This window comes from Zootoca vivipara, chromosome 4, assembly GCF_965207765.1.
Source record: "Zootoca vivipara chromosome 4, rZooViv2.hap1.1, whole genome shotgun sequence".
Taxonomy (NCBI): Eukaryota; Metazoa; Chordata; class Lepidosauria; order Squamata; family Lacertidae; genus Zootoca; species Zootoca vivipara.
The window spans coordinates 95,824,272-95,830,271 of record NC_142587.1 but is presented as its reverse complement, the minus strand read 5'-3'; the positions used below and the strand labels follow the sequence as shown (position 1 = coordinate 95,830,271).

The 6,000-nt window shown below is 47.9% G+C and overlaps 1 protein-coding gene across 8 annotated transcripts in view; it reads left to right on the top strand.

Annotated features, from left to right (window-relative positions):
- The first annotated feature begins 200 nt into the window (after positions 1–200).
- The window catches only part of EMSY (EMSY transcriptional repressor, BRCA2 interacting), a 38,679-nt gene continuing 32,879 nt past the window's right edge, over positions 201–6,000 (top strand). For 7 of the 8 annotated variants that reach the window (XR_015949738.1, XM_060273924.2, XM_035115218.3 and 4 more), the window contains exon 1: positions 201–332. The gene's annotated coding sequence lies outside the window, so the exon portion shown is untranslated. Of the gene's footprint in view, positions 333–2,780; positions 2,887–6,000 lie in introns of all 8 variants that reach the window. The other variant, XM_088668452.1, reaches the window with a different exon arrangement.

Here is a 6,000-nt window from a genome sequence, read left to right as displayed (position 1 = left end):
CCCTCCTGCTCCTCCTCCTCGGCCGCCCCTCAGCCAGAGCGCTGTGCTCTGGAGCCGGAAGCGCTTCGTTGATTTCAATCCGCCGGCGTTTAGAAGCAAAGCTCGAGAGCGAGCGAAAAACTACACCCCCCAGAATGCCTCGGGCGTCGGCCTCCTCCCCCTCCCTTCTGCGCGTGTCGTCCGCGCCTGCGCGCGGCGCCCTTTTCTGCCCGCCATCTTGGCTCCCTTCAGCTGGCGCCGACGCCAAACAATCCCGCCGCCTCAGAAGCCGAAGGTGCCCGCCGAGCCCGGGCGGCGCGGGATCCATGGTCTCCCCGGGGGAGGATCGGCAGGTGGGTCTCCCGGGGAGGAGGAGGAGGGAAGTGAGGGGGGGGAGGAGGAGAGCGAGGAAGAGGAGGAGGAAGAGCAAGACCCTCATCTTCCTCTCCTTTGAAAGTGGGGAAGGGCAGGCCTGTCGCAGGGAGTTCCTCAGTTCCCTCCTTTCGTGCTTGCCTCTCCTCACGTTTCTGAGTTTTATTGGCATAAACTCAGGAGATAAGCTCGTCTTTTCATTCTTTGGAGGGGTGATGGGAGACAAAATAATAATAATAATAATAATAATAATAATAATAATAATAATAATAATTCGTTGCCCTTTCCCTTCCCTCCAACCCCAGTGCGATATTTGATTTCCCTCCTGCTCTCTTGTGTGTGAAATAAATGGTCGCCTTCCTCCTTCGATTCTATTCCATCCTCAGTTTGAATGGGAGCTGATTTGCCTCAGTTCCACGACTGGCTGTGGCAGCTCCTCTGCGTGCCTCTCTTCATCCCCCTCCCTCCCCCGTCTCTTTTTGTGTGTGAGGGGTATACAAATAATGACTTCCTTCCTTCCTTCCTTCCTTCCTTCCTTCCTTCCTTCCTTCCTTCCTTCCACCTCTTTGCATCTACATCTCTCGCTGTTTCCAGGTGGATGGGCCGCTTCCTACATCGAAGGGATTCATTATTACCCTCAATTATACAGGGTGAGTCCTTTAAAAAGAGGCCCTGTGGATACAGAGTACAGTACCCATGTTCCACGGGGCCTCTTTTAAAAGACTCACCCTGTATAGGATTGCTCCTTTTCCACTTGCCTCTCTTCAACCCTGACCCCCTCAAATATTTGGGAAGAAGAGATACAATCTCCATCACCCCTCTTTCCATCTCTTCTATCTACTACACTGCCCCCCCCCAATTTATTGGCTGCTTTTATTATTTTATTTCTTTCCCCCTCCCCCTTGAATTTTTTGGGGTGTGGGGTTCAGAAGAGAATAAATGTGGGTATCTGTAATTTCCTCATTCCTGCCTCCCACCCTCTGCTTTCAGAGAGTCAAAAAAGATGGAGAACTGTAATTTCCCCTATCTGCCCCCCCCCACCTTTCTCTGTCTTCCAGCTGTTTGATTTGACTGATACAGTATTCTCCACTTCTCAAGTCCCCCCCCCATCTTTTCCATATCATGTAATATTTGTCTATATTGTAGTTTGGCGTAGCCTCTTATCTGATTCCACCGCTGATTGGTTGGTGCCTGGTTCTCTTTTATGTGTGTTTGGGCTCTTGCTACCTTTGCTCTCTCTTCCTCCCAGCTTCCTTTTCCTCTTTCCTCGATTTTGGTTTATTTCTCTTCCTTCCCCACCAAAAAAAAAAAAAAAAGCGGGAGGGGGGAATAATTTGGGGCTGTGACTGTTACATTTCTCCCTGCCTTTCTCCTTTTCATTCCCCCTCCCCATTTGATGATCTTTACATGCATTTCTTTCTCCCCAGCCCCCCCCCCCCTGTTCATAGCTGCCAAGTTATCCCTTTTTAAAGGGATTTTCCCTTATGCTGAATAGGCTTCCTCGCGAGAAAAGGGAAAACTTGGCAGCTATGCCTGTTTAGCCCTCCTTGGTTGGGGCTACTTTGCATGCCTGCCTCCCTCTTTCCCAATTCATCTCTGTGGTTTTTATTTTGTTGTTTTTAAGGGCAGGAAAGAAAGAGCGTTTCTGTGTCCCATCTCCCTCCTCCTTGCCCGCCATTTGATTGATTTGCTTAGCTGCCTTTTCTGTTTCTGCCTCTGATTCTCTTCCCTTTCCTCCAAGGGGTTCTTGCCAAGTGGACCCGTTTCTTTCTTTCCCACCGGAGATTCCTCTGTGGCACCCCCTCTTCCCTGCCCCCTTTTCCGGCCTTCCTTCTCTGGGATCTGCTTTTGTTGGCCCCTTTCCTCCTCCCCTTAATCCTCATTGTCCACCATTGCAAACAGTAGTGGATAGTAAGTCTGTTGTTGCCGGCGGGGAGGGCAGGCGAGAATGAAATATGCCCCTTCAGCCTTGTCTTTCCCACTTTGACAGCTTCATTCTCAATGTGGCAGCACATTTTGAACCCTTTTTCTCACCAAGCCTGCAGCCTTGAGTTTGCCTACTTGTGAGGAAGTTGTGTTGCTCTTGGTTGATTTGACTCTTAAGTAAAACAGGTTCTGGTTCGCAAGAATCAGCAGCGTGCACACACAAAATCAGTGATTCATTTTCCATCTTAGGCATCAGTTTTCAGTTCCTACATAGCACGATGGACCCACCAGGCCAGGGATGGAAAAATTGTGGTCCTCCAGATGTTATTGGCCTGCAGCTTCCATCTTTCCTGACCCTTGACCTTCCAGGCCAGGCCTGATGGAAGTTGTAGTCCAGCAACATCAATCAGATGGCACATTTCCTGTCCTTGCCTTAAGGTTGCATGTACAGTTTGTGTGTTCCTCTTCCTCTTTTCATCAAAGTTTTTTTGTTTTGTTTCCAGAACAGAACGTGCATAAATTTGGGATGGGGAAGAGTGGCAAACTCTTCTGAGATCCTTCAATTAAAAGCATTAATTAGGCTGCAACCCTGACCACACTTACCAGAGAGTAAGTCCCGTTGAACTCAGATGGGCTTAATGTTTGATATGCACAGAATTGCACTGTTAGTTCACTAATTGGTTTACAGAGAGGGTAAACTTGAATATGTGAGGCTTGGAATTAAGGACACACAATTACTCTCCTTTCCCATGTATAAGACCAGGGGTTTTTTGTACTTAAAAATTATGTGAAAAACTGGGTCATCTTATACACAGGGCAATCTCCCTCCTATTTTCTTAAATTGGAGTCCTTAAAAATAGGGGGCGTCTTATACATGGAAAAATACGGTAATTTTTGACACTCACTTTGGCTCTGGTTTATTACTTTTTAAAAAATGGGAAGAAGAAACAGCAAATACGAAAGCTGACCTTTTCTTCTCTGCACAAGTAGCGTCTTGTTCATTAAGTCATCTCTTCCTTCCATGTGTCATAAAGAAGGTTTTGACAACAGGCAAATGTATTCAAGTTTAATTGCTCAACTAGTTAAGATGTAGCTGATCTGTTTTAAAATCAAAATCCTTCGATCGGTTGACAAACCAGTTTGGCGTCACCTGCTTTCCTGGTGGTAACTGTTTTTGCGCTGCCAAATCCAGAATATCCGTGACCTGAGGGCCTTGCTGCCAGTGTGTGGGTGTGGATATGCTGTTTAGATAGCTCCAGGGGGGCTATTAAGGCTGAACTAACCATTAATTCATTGCTTTGTGGAGGAGGGCCCCAGCCAGGTTTGCAGTGGCTTAATGAGGACTGTGATTGTACAGTACTATGTTAGTATCAAAAGGTAGGGTGTGTGGGGTTTTAGGGGAGGGGAAGTATCTCTGGTGGGAGACATGTTGTGCTTCTCAGGGGTACCTTGTCCACCTTTGGTCCCCACCCTGCACTCAGCCTCCACCTGTGGCTCTTAGAAGCTGTTAGCATGTGACATTGGCCACACCATGGGAAAGAGATTTGACTGACCAGCTAAACCAGGTGAGGGTAGCTGATGGGTGTCAAACCCTCAGTGCATTGGGGATTTCCCCTGCATGTGAAGAAGACAGGCTCTGGCGGATCGAGCAGACGAGACCAATAGTGGGTCCAGTTGTCAAGGAGGCAGTTTCTGAATGGGCTGTAGAGCAGGGGTAGCCAACCTTTTTTTATACCTACTGCCCACTTTTGCATCTTTCTTGATGGTAAAATTTCCTTACCGCCCACCAGTGCTCGATGGAAGGAGGATTCAGCTTGTGCCATAGAACCCCCTACCGCCCACCTAGAATCTTGAAACGGCCACTAGTGGGTGGTAGGGACCAGGTTGACAACCCCTGCTGTAAGTGGGAAGTGAGAGGCAGATGGGCTCGTCTTCCTGGGAAGGGAGCCCATCTTGGAGAAGGAAGGAAAACTCTGATCCTAAACCTCCTCTGTCTTGCGGGATATCTTCGCGAGAAGAAAAGGCCAAGGAGTAAAAACCCTACACAAATTGGGAGTGGAGTCCCTAGGATGGTACCTTATACAGTACTCCTCTTTCTGGCAACCCCTGCAGCCAAGCTGTGCCAGACGAATGGCTTGCCTTTCCTTTGGATCACATCAGCGAGGCTGAGAGGGGTGCCCTGTCATCTGGGCAGCCCAGGACCTCCATACACACTCCCCATGCTTTCGCCCCACTGCCCGATTTTCAGCTGTGTTTCTTTTGTATTGTATTTCGCCTCTACTGATGCATTCTATTTTTATATCTCATGCGCTGCCTCGAGACTGCTGCCTTAATAAAATTAATGAACAAATCCTTCCCTGCCATGAGAGACTTGGTACTGGCTTCCTCAGAGATTTGTAGGGCAACGGTCCTGATGTCGTCATGTGTCCTGCAGACAGAGTCATGTTAGGAGGGAGCGTGTCCAGAGGAGGAGACTAGGATGCTGCGGTATCTGGAAGCCAAAGTCCGAGGGAGAGCGGTTGAAAGAGCAGGGCATGGTTTTCATCTGGAGAACAAAAGTTTTAAGGGGAGACTTGGTCAAGTTGTCCTACCTGGAGGAACATCATGCAGAGGTTGGAGCAAACTTGTTGCTCCAGACCAGACCAAATGGGTGGAAGATAGCAGGTAATCTGATTTTGACTAAGCATTAGGCGGAACCTCCTAATGGTATGAACTATTCAGCCGTGGAACGGTCTTCAGGAGGCGATGGGCTCTTTTTCACTTGTGGTTTTGAACCAGACAGAAGGTTGATGACCTTTGGGCTAGATGGCCTCAGATGACCTTTCCAGCTCTTACCATTCAGCATCAGTCCTATTGCTGGCATTTCCTTCCTGCATTCCAGTGGCTAGTTTTGTGAGGGTTGGGGTTGTTGTTGGGTTTTTTTGTCTCTAGGGTCCATGAAAGATGAGCGGACATGGGATGGGTCTCCTTGCTTCCCCAACCCTTTGCAAGTCTGGTGCCATGTAAAACAGGGCTTTCAGGTTGACCCAACTGGGTTCTTTCCAGCCCAGTCTCCTTTTTCCGGCCACTCCGGAGCACCATTTCAAAAACAGCAATAGTCTCACCACCTCCATTTTCTCCCTGTGTGCCTTTAATTTCCTCTTAAGAAATGTTATAACTCCCTAGTTCTCTCCCCCCCCCTCCACCCCCAAGTTTTGAGATAAAAGGCAGGCAAGGGCTGTTAAATCTCCTGCATCTCATTTGCACCACTGTTTTATTTGCTTAACATTGTTGGCTGTAAATAATTGATTGTTTGGGGATTTGATTTCTTAATTGGTTTAGAATTGAGTCTTTTGGTGTTTCAGAGCAGCCCAGTTTTTCACTTCTGATAAACGAATGCACTGGCTGTTCCTGCTCCAATCTGATCCCTCTGACCACCCACCTCCGATTGAGCAGAAATAAGCATGATGATGGTACACAAACAAGAAGCAATGGTATATAGATTTTCTACATGAAGTGTCTGTGTGGGAATTAAAGGAAAGAAAATTAGGGACTCGTGACCCTGCACAACAAAGCAGGACTGCAATTGCTATCATCATCATCACCACCACCTCCTGATCTGGGGCTGGTGGAAATTTGAGGCCCACTGGTTTGCCATTCTGGCTTTACAGTCTAATCTAATTAATCTAACCAACCCAATGAAAAGCTCTAAAGTAAAAAGACAAACCTGCTCTAGGTAAATCC